Source organism: Thermobia domestica, chromosome 6, assembly GCF_964235325.1.
Source record: "Thermobia domestica chromosome 6, izTheDome1.hap1.1, whole genome shotgun sequence".
Lineage (NCBI taxonomy): Eukaryota > Metazoa > Arthropoda > Insecta > Zygentoma > Lepismatidae > Thermobia > Thermobia domestica.
In genome coordinates, this window is record NC_137459.1 from 6,634,644 (window position 1) to 6,650,153 (window position 15,510).

A 15,510-nucleotide genomic window follows, 5' to 3' on the forward strand; every position below is an offset into this window, starting at 1 on the left:
AATAATATTTTTTAATAAGTTATTAGAAAGTCCATACCAGTCTTCGCTACTGGATACTTTCAATTTATTGACAACTGAGTAAACAGTTCTGACATTTACGAAGTTCCACTGAAAGTGAGACCTAATTTTATTTTTATATTGTAATGGTAGCATATTACTCAAATCTATTTTGTTACCCGTATTTTCCGTGGAATCGTCATTAACAGGGTTGGAAAACCATGGTTTTTATTAAAAAAACCAAAAAAAAAACGTTTTTTTTTGGTTAAAACCAGGTTTTTTTTGGTTTAAACCAGGTTTTTATGGTTTAAATGATTTGCTCTATATATTCATATCATATATGGACAGAAATAAGTTTGTTTCGCCTTGATGTTATTATGCAACAACCGGGTTATGCTGGAAGGGGTCACATAAGCTTAAAGCGGAATAAAAGCCGCTTCTCGAGTTACATCCGAGAGAAATTGTCCTCCATTTGAACTCGGAACCAGAACTAATTGGCCACAAATGCGATACGTCTGCCGACTCACTCACGAAGGAATCCTGATAAAAAAAATACGTTGTACTGATCTTTACATGCTTCTTAATATAACTGTCAAGAGTCATTTCAGAAGGACAAAAAGATAAACAGTTGCACAAGTGAAACCATTACACAGAATTAATTACATATGAACAATTTCAAAGTACGACGGAGTACAGAAGAACTAATCTAGTTCAAGTTAGTTAACAACGACTTTTATTGGTCCAAATTAAAGAAATACACCGACTTAATCTGCATATCAATAAGAAAAGGGAATAAAGATATGAATTAATTTAGTCCACTTTGGCTCAGACTCATTTATACATAAATAGATACCAAAGATACTTATTTCACTAAATGCCTCTCGTGGGGTCTGTATGACCCCCCACCCACACAAAAAGTACGGCATTTTCGATGTATTTTATCAATAGTAAACATTGAAACGAAACAATAATTAGAATTTTTCTTCGATTGCAATTACATAACAATAATAACAACTAAAAAAAATCACAAAATAAACATTTATAAACTTGTAAAAAAAAGTTGCTTTTGTAGTATAATCTTTTTGAGTAATGAATGGGGAATTTAGGTCTGAATATAATACGAATAATATACGGGAGTGAAACGTGATAACCCACAAATGTGTGTTCATCAAGATTTTACAAACACACTTTTACGAACATTTTTTTGTTTTTTGGTTTAAGCCAGTTGGGTTTTTTGGAAAAAACAGCTGGTTTAAACCAGCCAACCCTGGTCATTAATGTCAAAGTTACTCATAATATGTATAAAGTATTTATTAAATTCCCTTGGAGGTATAGATATTCTATCTTTTGTAACATTGTTTCCAATTTCTTTTTTTATTATTGACCAAGCTGCATAGCATTTATTTTTTGAATTATTAATCCATTTCTCATTTGCTGCAATCTTTGCAGCCTTGATTTCTTTTCTGTACATTCTTTTAGCAACTTTAAACTTTTCTTGATCTCTTGTTGATCTCGTCGTCTTAGTTATGCCATATAAAGTAATTACTCTATTCCTATGTGTTTCAAGCTCTCGCGTATACCACTTTGGAGTTCTCTTAGCAGATTTATTTAAACAAACATTAATCTTTTTTTTGTCTTTTCTGGACAGCACTCATTTAAATATTCTTTTAATGTACCCAGGAAGTTTTTAAAGGCTTCTGTGATGTCACTACTTTCTACAAGAAGATTATTCCAGTTAGTTTCTCTTAACCTAGACCTTAGATTTTTTTACATTAGTCTCACCTAATAATCTAATTTTCTTGGTAACGCAGTAGTTTCGAGTCTTTTGTGATTTCACTGGAAACAAAAGCCATACTCCTTCATGGTTGAAGATGTCCCATATAAATAACATGGGAAAGATTCTTCAGTACCGCATAAAACCATTGTACAGTTGGAAATCTTTATTTTTGTTGATTTACTTAGATAACGCTAACGAAAAAGTATAAGCGTGCCGAATTTTAGGTTTTTATTCCAAGTACCTAAAATAGGAGATTATAGGTAAAAAACATGGGGAATTTCGTCGTCGGCCCTTTAGACCCCCTAAAAATTAAAAAAATTCACTTTTGGCAATTTTCCTGTATGTTAGTCCCGGAAAGCTACAATCATGCCAAATTTCTACTTTCCACGTCAAGCGGAAGTACCTCTTTATTTTAAGTTAGTTCATGTAGTTTTATACATAGTTAGGATAGGATAGGATAGGTTATCACCAGTATATTAAAAAGCAGAAAGGTGTAGCTGCTTTGCAAACCTGTTTCGGAATTACAGGCCTCCAAAGCTCTCAGAATTCACCAACAAATTGAGTGCGTCACATTTGCGGCTGATGTACAGGATAACTACAAAACGAAGTGAATATAAATGAGTACATGCTAGTGTTTTAAATAAGCTCAGGCACATAGCCAATGGGAGGGTCCAGACCTCCCCCCTTCGAGACCAGAAATGAAAAAAAAAAAAATAAGGATGCATGAAACAAAATGAAATGAGAAAAAGGAATATCAGCGTTAAAAATAATAATAATAATAATAATAATAATAATAATAATAATAATAAAATACAGGAAGCTTTTGGTTACTCTTTCTTATGAGGAGACTTGTATTATTTGAAATAGATGGTGGCGAGATATCCTGGAAGAGTCAGGGAATTTGAAATTTCTTGAAAATTACGGAATTCTTAGACCTTCTGCTGCTAGCCAAGGAGATTTCAAGCATCCGAAAGCATAGTTCCGTTGTGTAACAGCGTGGAAATTTTTATTATAATTTTTCGTCATCGCATCGCATCCTCCCCCCCCCCCCCTCCTGTTACGAAATCCTGGCTAAAATAACCAATGTGTGTTCCAGTAAAATAGTTCAGAATGGTCGAGCCCCTAGTGTGGTGACCACAGTATTTCATGTCACGGACCCCCCTTCACGAAATCCTGGCTACGTGCCTGATAAGCTGCAAGCAAAATTCCAAGTATGGGTAGTGTAAAGACAAACAGTGTGTGTGATGGCTTCATTCACGGAAGTTGATTGATCCCAATTTTCAAATGAGTGTAGGAAAAGACACTGGAGTTCAATGTACAAAAGTATAAGCTACGTACAACACCAAGAAGGAATACATGTGCTGACGCTGAAAGACCAGGTTCGGTGAACGACAATCGAGTTTTCAAACGCTTAAGTACATGCATTATGATCAATCAGAACCAAATGAGCGCTTTATTACAAGGGACATAGGAAGCATTGTGACCTCGTACAGAGAGCCTAACACATCCGAAGCTATGGCAAATGAGTTTGTAATTACTCAGAGATGCACACAGTTACGCAGAATTCCTGCTGTAGTAGCACGTGCTACAGTGTTACGTTCAATAACATAGCTAAATATCTTGAAGGATCCTGACCACGGGGACGAAATCTCGGAATACGCACATGACGAGAATGGCAGCTCAAGGTGATGCTAATGACGATGATGCAACGTTATGACAACGTAGCGTAAGGAGAAGGGACGAAATAACACGTTATTTTCAACCAAAAGCTATGAGAACTTTATTAATTGAGCAGAGATATACAACTGACCCGTACACGACAGCGTAAACTCGTTGGTTACTAGGATCTGACTATAATTTCTCCAGGATTTGTTGTTGTTCTTGTAGCTGAAGCTTTGTAAGTTTGAATTGCTCTAATAAAACTAATCTCTGCAACTGCAATGTCGCCAGATGTTTTGTATCTTCCCGTTTCCCGTAACAACGTCTTTATTTATTTCACTTTATTATTTTTTTTTTCTGTGGATGACTGCATTTTGTGAATGACTCACCAAATGGGGAATTCCACTGCATAGGCGAAAGCAGAATATAATGCGCACCGTGTCTTCACTGCTCGCCTTTTCCCTTTTTGCCTTACGATTCTTATCACAGGAAACGTCAATCAAGAATTGGTACTTAATGATTTGTTATCGTAAGGCAAAACGGGAATTCCCATTTCACCTTACGAAACTATTCATATTTTGGTAGCCCTGTTTGAGCAAATACACAGTTTGCTTCGAATCTGCTGTCACTCTCTCAACGTTGTTATTTTTCATTTCGCTTTACAGGATTTCTTTTCTTTCGTTGTATTTAAAAACAGCAGAATCACCTTGAACACTATCCACCTTACATGTACTTTATTTCTTTTAACCTCAATGACAATCGTTTATTCTGTCTACAGAAATTGAATTGCAATTCCTCGAAATCACTGAACTCAGATCAGAGGGAGCAGAAAAGTCTTGAAGAGTGAAAAAAAATCCTCGCCGACTTACGGCGGCGTGTAATCACAACTTACGTGTAAAGAAAAAGGACAAATTAAAAAGATAGTTCTCATAATAATGTTTCATTTATTGCGTAATGAAAACATTTTTGCAGAAACACCGACTCACAAAACTTTTCAACAATCAAACAGCTGAGCCCAATGTTCATAAGTGTGCAAAAAAGTAAAAACTGTACGACTATACTTAAGTGTATATATATATCTATATATCTATATATCTATATATATATCTATATATCTATATATATATATATATATATATATATATATATATATATATATATATATATATATATATATATAAGAGAGAGAAATAACTCTTTCAGAACCCAAAGGAAGATAATTTTATTTGGTAAAGTTGACATTAGAAAAAATGGGAGCAACAAGGACCTTACAATAGCGATATATACAAAGATAGCCGGGGAGAGGAATGAGGAGCTGGCCCTCCAAATCATATCCTGCCAAATGGGATTAGCTTTTCTTTTCTTTTTTTTTTTCTAATAAACTTCTTTAATATTTACACCCAGGGACGTGAGCAGGAGTTCATTTCGAAGGGGGGGGGGGAAATGAAATGAAATGAAATCTTTGAGTTTTACGTCCCACGGTTATGCCGGTTAGGCTAAAGGAGACGGTGATTATGAGAAATGAATGAAATGGTGGAATGAAGAAAGTGGGAGGAAACGGGAGAACCCCGAGAAAACCCACGCACACGGTGTTTGTCCACCACAAAGTTCACTTGGCGGGAGCAGGGTTTGAACCTGGGACCCCATGCACCAGAGGTGAACGCTCTACCACTGAGCCACCGCGGCCCCAGGGGGGGGGAGAGAGAAAGTGTCCAAATTCAATATGAAAACAAGTTGTATTAAAATTAGTAATAACATCCCTAGAATAAGACAAAATTTACAGAAAAGTCGGGATTTCGGGGAGGGGATTCGGACCCTCAAGACCCACTCCCTGCCTACAGCAAATGAAGAATGTTTGTGATATAAAATGAACAATGCTAATAAGTTACGTTAATTTTTTTTTTATATATATATAAAATAAATTAACCATCCACTGTGATAATCTCATTTGCCTAATTGGATGCACAGTTGCGAATTTATTGCAACACTACATATTGTATAATGGTGTCTGAATTTAATCTTATATCTTTTTCGACCTTTTTTTCTTTCATTTATAAACATAAAAACGCAAAGTCAAATAAACTGACTTTCATAAATGTTTTTTGCTTCCTTGCTAATAGTTTACATTTTGTAAACCTATTATTCTAAATTCACATACTGCAAAGACCAAACCTCAATAAGGTAGCATACCGAACACATGATAAATGTAAATGCATAAGTATTTCCAGTATTTTTTGAAAAAAAAAAAAAAAAAAAAAAAAAAAAAAAAAAAAAAAAACTAATTATTCTAATACATTTCAGCCATTTTTTAATACATTATAATCAAAGCAACTTTTCTAAATATAGTATGCATGGAAAAATTTTAAACATTTAAACAATATATGACATAGTCGCTAATGCTAGACAGATGCTTTCAACATCTAGTGCTAAGGTTAAATTTTCAAACAAAATATCTTTCCTAGAAATATATACTTTCCTCTTTATCATATTAGCGAATGTCAGTAGCCAGGTGGGCAAGTTCGCTTTTCTCAGTGGGATAAATTATTGAAAAGGCATAAGAATTAATGTTTATATTCATGTAATTAGATTACTTGTATGCATTTGCAAGGATAGAGGAGGGAAAAGGGATTTTAGAATTGTGTATACAGTAACTTCGTTTTCTGTAAGATGATTGGTTGTTGTGAGCCAATCACGGAACAAGTTTCCAACTAGATGTCTCATTTAAAGATCTGTATGTTGCTCAAGTAATTTCATACTGTGTCTGATAAGTAAAACTTCCTGATCACTCGAAAGTATGTAAGTGCAAGTGAGTTTAAGTGTGTAAAATGGCTGTATCTTTCAGTATATCGAAACGAAGGAAAAGGTTACTATGTTACGAAGAATATATTTATCGGTTAAACTATCGTCGTGAGTCAAAATCATATTGAAAGAGTTGAGTTGATTTTGGGTTTAACGTCCCGTTCAGCAGCGAGGCTATATGAGACGTGGACCTACTGATTAACGTGGAATCCGAACCACATGAGCTCCCACCGGGAATTGAACCCGTTCATATTGAAAGAGTAGCGAAGGATGTAGTGTTCTAATTTGTGATGAATTCGAATCTTCATCTGGTGAACGGTGAACACACACACACATCCTCCGAGAAATGAGCAGATGGAATTTCTCATGCAATACTTTAATGAAATACTTAGAAGCTGTTGCTCATTGTATACATATAGAAGATAATAGCACCTTGTATAGATGTTCTGTGCATCTTGTAGTTTCTGTACTTATTTTCTCTATATTATAAATCTGAAAGTGACTATGTTTGTGACTCTCAATCTCTTGAACCACCCGATCGATCTCAATTAAATTTTCAACATATATGAAGTCAAACCTGGGAAGTCTTTTATCATTTCATTTTGAGAGTAGATCTTAGGGGAGGGGAGAATCTATAAAAATAAATAAAACTTAATAATTCTTGAACCACCGACCGATCTCGATCAAACTTTCAACACAAATAAGGTTCGGGCTTGGGATGTTTTCTTCATTTCACTTTTAAAGTGCAAGAAAGGGAAGGGGGGAGATAGATGTGAAAAAAATAAAAATAAAAGTGACTGTCTTTGTGACTTCATCACACTTAAACCACCTGACTGACCTTTAAAACAAACAAAAATCAATATAAATGAGGTTCGGACCTGACGTGGTTTTCATCATATCACTTTAACGGTAGAAGTTAGGGGGGGGGAAGGAGAGGGGAGAAATCTATAAAAGTAAATAAAACTTCAACCACCGAACTCATTTCAATCAAACTTTCTACATAGGTAAGGTTCGGGCTTGGGATGTTTTCTTCATTTCACTTTTACAGTGCAACGAAGGGGAGGGGGAGATATGTAAAAAAATAAATAAATAAATAAATAAAATAAAAAAAATAAAAGTGACTGTCTTTGTGACTTCATCACGCTTAAATTACCCGACCGATCTTTAAAAAAAAATCAACATAGATGAGTTTCGGATCGGAGGTGGTTTTTATCATATCACTTTAACGGTAGAACTTAGAAGAGGGGAAGGGGAGGGGAGAAATCTATAAAAGTAAATAAAAGTTAATAACTCCTGAACCACTAGACCTACATTGATCAAACTTTCAACATAGATAAGGTTCGAGCCTGGGATGTTTTCGTTATTTCACTTTTACTGTGTAACCTAGGGAAGGGAGAGATATATGTAAAAAAAAGAATAAAAATAAAAGTGACTTGTCTTTGTGACTTCATCACGCTTTAACCACAGGACCGATCTTAATCAAATTTTCAATAAGGACGAAGTTCCGACCTGGGCTGATTATTATCATATCACTGACGGTAGACCTTAGAGGAGGGGTAAGGGAGGGGACAGATATATAAAAATAAATACAAGTTAATAACTCTTGAACCACCCAACCGATCTCGATCAAATTTTCAACGTAGACGACGTTCGGGCTTGGGATAATTTTTATCATTTAACTTTGACGGTGCAACGTAGGGGAGGGGAACGGGGAGATATATGTAAAAAAATAAAAGTGTCTATGTGACTTCACTCTTGAACCACTGGACCGATCTCGATCTAACTTTCAACGTAGATGAAGTTCGAACATGAGATGATTTTTGTCACATCACTTTGATGATGTAACTTACAAAAGATCGAAAATGACCGATATTAGTGTCGAGTCTATCGTTTTTGAGGTCTTATTTCATTGCTAGAGATCATAAGGCGAACAGTGCAGGAATCATGCGCACAGCTATAGAACATAAATTTGTTACGCATCGTTAGTGGAAAATACAGAAAAGTGTCAGAGTTTGAAGTCGTCATTAAAAAACACTGAATCGCATCTGAAATCGTTTTAAGATATTCATTTCAAATGTTTTTAAAATATCATTTTTAGCAAATTGAAATTCCCTAATTTTTCCTGCTCTTCTGAAATTCACTGGTTTATCGCCTCCCTGGAAAATGTAACATAATACAGTGTGGCCCGAAAGTAGGTATACACCCGTGCATTGATCAAGTATAACTTCTAGTTTATGGATTTTTTGCTTCGGTTCTTCCGAGCTTAAAATATAAGTAAAAACACATTAAGAAACAATTAATAAAGAAACTAAGTCTACCTGATGGATAATAATAAGAAATGATATGAAATGCAATGAGTTGATCAGTACAGTACTGTATACCTACTTTTGGGCCACCCTATATTAATTATGAGGGCACTAACTTTGATGTACTGAAAATACACTGTTAAATATATAACAGTAGCCGCAATGGTCAGCGAATACAGATGTGCCCTCAACCATAGGTTGTGCCCTCTTCTTTCTGACCTCAACCATAGGTTGGTGGGCAACATGGAAATTTTAGAACTTCTTTCTCATTTGGGAGAGCTATTTTATAATTTGATAAGGTCCCTTCTTCGTAACTGCATCTAGATATTCTATCCTTGGTCTTCCTCTTCCTGGTTTTCCTTCTGCCTTTTCCTCTATGAGCAAAGTGATCCAATCGGTGTCGAATAAGATGGCCAAGCATGCTATTTCTCGCTTATCCTATTATCTTCATGATCTGTCGTCCTTCATTAGCTTCCTTTAGTACGTCTTCATTCCTTTTCCTTTCGGCCCATGACATGCATTCTGCGCCAATACATTTCAAATGCTTCCAGCTTGGGTATTTCAGCTTTCCTCAATGTCCATGTCTGATCCGTAAAGCTAACATAAGAAGAAGAAGAAGAAAAAAACACTCACCACTAATTATATATCAGTGCAGCATGACGAAGAAAAAAAAAATTACATCTCACCAAGACAATAGGACAACCAGCAGCAAACCTTTCTTAAATAAGCGAAATGAAGCATCAATATCATAACAAGTTAAATTTAAATTCCTCTTCAAATTCAACCATGTATTTTCGATAGACTGCGTACCACCGACTATCCACTTCTGACTGCGGCACATTCGACCGACATTAAATTTACGTCTGCCGAACAAACTCTCGTCCACCTAACTATTACTACAGTTCTCAATATTAATCAGTCCACACACTATCGCGAAACGATAGGAATTTACTTTATTATCGCAAACATTTGAACAAATAAATAAATAAATTCATATCCGAAGAATGAAACTTACTTGACCGATGCAACACACATGTTCAGCGTACATTTGAACATAGAACATGTTCAGTCAGGTATACATAACAACCAATCAGCGACTTCAACACAACCAACCAACCACAGCACAGGAGACATCAGTGCCATCAACCGCTAAAACACCAAAACAACATTCTCATCAGGAGAAACAAAAACACCGATTCCGTACCTGTTCCGGTGACAGTGGTTCTGTTCCTCCAATGCCACTTTCAGTGACAAAATCACTTGTTCGGCATAAATTGCACTCCAGGCCCGGACCTCTACTGCCGACAATTAGCACAGTGCACCTAGCAATTCTAAACAAAAGGTAGGAACTAATCAAAGAAAAGTGTCGTATACTACGCTGACAACACCAGACACATAAGACGCCAAAAGAGACAATTCTGAAAGTAGTGAAAGAAGTTTAAGAACATGGCAAACACAATCTAGTAATCTGCGTACTATCCTATTTTTTGGGGGGACAGGGTAAATTTTACAATACACGCTCCAGCTGCGCATCGATACGTAGGACGGCTTTAAAAGGGTAGAGTAGGGTAGAGTATACAGGGATAAGTGGGGCAGGGGTAGGAACGGGTTAGCTTAAGGTTAGGGAAATTTTGACCCATTTTCATAAAAGTAACAGTGTAATTTCTCGTTTCTGAGTGAGTATACCAGCTGGAACGGGCATCGGAAAGTTAACACGGGGAGGATACTTACAATCATGAAACATTGGCTTCTCTAGCGCGAAATACACTTTTATCGCCTTAGAAAGTTTCTTAAAAGAAGAGTTACATTAATAAGTGCAGATTGACTTTAGGAGCGTTGACTACAAATACGGCGTGCGAACATACGTCATAAAAACTACAGTACATTAAACACGAACCAACATGTGCTAGCTAGCCCTTGAAAAGCACGTACTCACTCTCAGAGAGAGGGCAGGAGGAAGTTTCTAACTGTAGCACCTCCCTAGGAAGTAGATGTTTAACTGATGGTGGGTATACATGCATACATGAGGATAATGAGAAAAAAAATCATACGGCATAAAAAAAAAATATTATTATTAAACGCATGTCTTTCCGACATTTCCATTTTCACCTTGTACACTGCATTCATATAGCACTTCACTTAATCATAAGAGCACACTTTGAATTTCGTATTTATACCTCATAAATGTGACAGGTAAGGTCACAACATATTTTAATTAGTCAAACAAAGAATTATATTTCTTCCGTAAATTTTACAAATTTATGCCGCCGGGAAATACGATAGCGCTGTAGTTTGTTGCCGGGTCAAATATTGTTCCGAAACTTTACTTTTATTATCTTTACATACCAGGAAGATAACCGTAGAAACTTCCCTTGTACACATCTAAATAGCATCAATTCCATTTTGCATCCAATTTTGGCCACATCAAAAAGATACCCTGAAGCTATTCGTTGTTCAATGTAGTGCATTATCATTTTACGCACATTACACTAGCTCTAGAGAAATCAAGGAACATAGCTGGTCTATATTACACTTAATTTTCTTTAAATTTATTGCTTCTTTTCTCAAAAAATCATTCACAGACATGAATATGCGCCATTACCCCACAAAACAATGTGAAATAATTACGGAACAAAACATATCAAAATTTAGGTAAAAATACGCAATACTGTCGCTTAGTCTATTTCTTACAGCATATGCCTCTTCCTTACCACTATTTCTCGTATAAACTATCCTAGATCTAAGGTGCTTCAACTTCCGTATCTTCTCTAGCTTCCGTTTTACAACAGACCGCCATAGATTCCGCCAATGTTACCAGCTCAATACGGCATTGTACCCATAAATAGGGATAAATATATTAAACAAAATCGTAAGACATTACTATTTTTTGGGTAAAGTTCGTTAGTTGTTATTCGGCTAAAATAAAGAAAATTTCAAACGATTATATGAAGAGTAAAACAATGACGATTTGATTATATTTCTGAGCTTCCTCGTGGCTAAGAGGATAGTGTACGCTCCTTTGGTGTGGGAGACCCGGGTTTTATACCCGGCTGGAGTTCATGTTGTTCGGATCTAACGTTAAATTCGTTCCTTAATTGCATCATCACAGGCGATGAAACCCCAGTACCCCTATAGACACCTGAATCAAAACACTGGAGTATGACATGGAAACATCATCGCCTTACAAGAAATTGAAGATCACAACATCTGCCAAGGGAACAATGGCTACTGTGTTTTGGGATCATCAGAATGTTATTCATGTTGAATTTCTAGTAAAAGGGTACAAGCATTACTACAGACATGTACTGCCAAACAAAACATAAGTTGAAAGCAGCCATGCACCAGAAACGAACAGGGAGCCTATAAGAAAAGGTGTTGTTACTCCACCATAACGCACAACCATATGCAGCTCAATGGACCCATACACACATCATTCTTGACCATCCTTCGTATAACCCTAATTTAGCCTCTTCCAGTTTCCATTTGTTTGGGCTCTTAAAGAAATACTTCGTGGGCGATGTTTCGACACTGTAAGAGGCACAACAAGCTACGGTTACCTGGAGCAACATTTGTTTGGAAAGAGTATGGACGATATGGTGTCACATTGCAATGCATGTTTGGGCCGCAATGGTTCCTATGTCAAATGTTAGTGTGATATCATATGTTAAACATGATATAGTTTCATATATTTATCTCTGCACGTTTCTCAATCAATCAAAAATTCATCTCATTTTTTGATACATCTTTCCACAAATCAAAGATTAAAGACCAAACTAACCTTTGTATAGAAGTTCTTTTAACATGAGCTTTTGAAAGAAAGACTTTAAAAAGTACTAAAAAAAGATATTATCACGAAGCAGGACTAGACCTTGGTATTTTAACGTCCTGGACAAGAAATATGTCGGCGCCCCTGTGATATTTCGTCAATCCATGATTTGGTGGTATTAGGTTTGTTCATGTAAGGTCTCTTTATCTAATATATACAGTAAAACCTGTCTTCAACGGACCCTTTATTAAACGGAAAACTGTCTTGAACGGAAATATTTCACGGTCCCATGAATTTTGGAGAACAAAACGTGTAAAAGCCCCTTCACTAAGCGGAAACTGTGTTACGCGGACAACGGAAAGAAAAATGAACATTTAACGGAAAATTCTGAGTTCCGGACTACAGCGTTTAGAATATGTTTAGACATTTTGTGAGACATATACATTACACTGTCTGCGATAAAATGTTCGTTCTTTTGTTAAATATTTCTGAACAGTGTTTACCTTCCCCAACCACTACTCATATTTACCTCCACAAATTGTCTTTAATCCCCGCAACTTAATCAAGAATCATACGGAATGTCGGAAAGAAGAAAACGAGATAGAGGAAGAAGAGGAATACGATACCACGACCCGCTCGGGAGAGTAATACTCCCGGAAGTACGTTTTTTCGCGCCCTACTCTAGCCAGCTGTTTTACGTGCTATCCTAGTCAATTGTTTTAAGTTGGTCACAAAATCTATCATTTAGTACAAGGGGAACAAAACGAGCCTTATATCATGGAGTACAAGGGCAACAAAACGAGCCCTGCGAGGTTTCTAACTCGTTCCTACTACTACTACTACTTATCTGCACAAAAGTAAGTAAATCACATTTTTGAGTATTATTTTCGTATTATTTTAATTTAAAAAGTGTTATAAAAATGTAAAAAAAATGTTTAAAAAACTTTCCTCAAGCCGGGTTTGAACTCACGCCACAATAGATTTTTGTTACTAGCATATAACGCTAGCCCATTCGGCCACGAGAACCGACAACAGCAATAGTCTGAATTCTGTTATTTGAATGCAACGTGGCAAGACACAGATAACGCCAACCAATCAGAACTGTGTTTTCCGTTCCTACTTCCGGGAGCATTACTCTCCTGAGCTAGTCCTCGATACCGAGTTCGAAGAAGAGTGTAGAATAAATACATATCAAGAGGCCCTCAGAAGTTTTACTGCAAAAATTTGCCTTACGGAAAAATGATTCTGATTCACTTAGTATAATTTCTCAGGCTAAAGTGTATGCGGAAAGTCAAGCAGCCAAGCAGCAATGTACACAGAAAACCCTGCTTGGCTATTAGAAAATTTAGTAACGTGTGCATAGTATATTTTGTATTCATTTTTTTTTTTGGTATATTTATTCGTAGAAGAAAGAAGTACTGTAATCGAACAATGTACGTACAGCAATATATTTTCTCAGTGTGCTCCTTTATAAGCATGTATCTTTTTTTTTAAAAAAAAAGGAAAGGTCTACCTCCACTAAGCGGAAACCTAACTTTAACGGAAATTTTTGCAGGTCCCGCTCGATTCCGCTAAAGACAGGTTTCACTGTATATATATATATATATATATATATATATATATATATATATATATATATATATATATATATATATATATATATATATATATATATATATATTTCCTAACCTAAATATAAAGTAATGGCATTTTGATTTCGATCAAGTACGTGGTGAAGCTTCCTACCGTAAATGATAGCTTACTTTAATGCTTTTACATAGCTTGTTATAATGATGGGAATTTCTGTAACTTTTTCAAAAAATTAATTTGATTATACCCTCCGCGGCCTCATTCAACCACTGTGGGGAATAAAAAATTCATTATGTGGCAACGCTGTACATGAACTTGGAATCATTAGCATTGCTGTACGAATTCGTCAAGCGTTTACATCAATGGTGAGGGGTAAATTTGGATAAGGGCGTAACAAGCAACTCTTCAATTTTTCACCAGAGCAGAAAAAGAAACGCCGTTATCCAAGTAATCAACGTATTCACACACTATTTTTGGAGACAGGCGTTCGCTACAGAGGAGAGATATTATCTTAACAGCACCTAGACACATACTGACAAGCTCAAACTTGCAGAAAATACATGTATCTCATTTTACCGGAAATAGGTCGATACGCCCTTATCCAAATTACCACTTCTATTATTATGCTAGTAAGTGTCAACGTTTATCGACTTTATCAGCCATCTGGAAAGAATTGATGTAACTATTTGATGGGTTGATATACCTTCTCTGTGGTTCTTTATCTGTTGTCACTTACTGCAATTCGCGTCTCCAGACAAGGACCCGAAAGATATATACACTATGTGATCAAAAGTATCCGGACACCTGGCTAAAAATGACTTACAAGTGCGTGTCGCCCTCCATCGGTACTGCTGGAATTCAATATGGTGTTGGCCCACCCTTAGCCTTGATGACAACTCCCACTCTCGCAGGTATACTTTCAATCAGGTGCTGGAAGGTTTCTTGGGGAATGGCAGCCCATTCTTCATGGAGTGCTGAACTGAGGAGAAGTATCGATGTAGGTCGGTGAAGCCTCCCACGAGGTCAGCCTTCCAAAGCATCCCAAAGGTGTTCTATAGGATGCAATTCAGGACTCTGTGCAGGCCAGTCCATTACAGGGATGTTATGGTCGTGTAACCGCTCCGCCACAGGCAGTGCAGTATGAACAGGTGCTCGATCGTGTTGAAAGACGCAATCGCCATCCTCGAATTGCTCTTCAACAGTGGGAAGCAAGAAGGTGCTTAAAACATCAATGTAGGCCTGCGCTGTGAGAGTACCACGCAAAACAACAAGGGGTGCAAGCCCCTTCCAAGAAAAACACGACCACACCATAACACCACCACCTCCGAATTTTACTGTTGGCACTACATACGCTGACAGATGACGTTCACCGGGCATTCGCCATACCCGACCCTGCCATCGGATCGCCACATTGTGTACCGTGATTCGTCACTCCACATAACGTTTTTCCACTGTTCAACCGTCCAATGCTTACGCTCCATACACCAAGTGAGGCGTCGTTTGGCATTTACCTGCGTGATGTGTGGCTTATGAGCAGCCGCTCGACCATGAAATCCAAGTTTTCTCACCTCACGCCTAACTGCCATAGTACTTGGAGTGGATCCTGATGCAGTTTG

General features: G+C 36.8%; 1 protein-coding gene across 2 annotated transcripts in view; it reads right to left on the reverse strand.

Moving 5' to 3' along the window:
• The window catches only part of LOC145687833 (uncharacterized), a 56,996-nt gene extending 45,629 nt beyond the window's left edge, over positions 1-11,367 (reverse strand). For both annotated transcript variants that reach the window (XM_081761287.1, XM_081761286.1), the window contains exon 1: positions 11,250-11,367. The gene's annotated coding sequence lies outside the window, so the exon portion shown is untranslated. The remainder of the gene's footprint in view (positions 1-11,249) is intronic.
• Between the last annotated feature and the right edge of the window lie 4,143 nt (positions 11,368-15,510).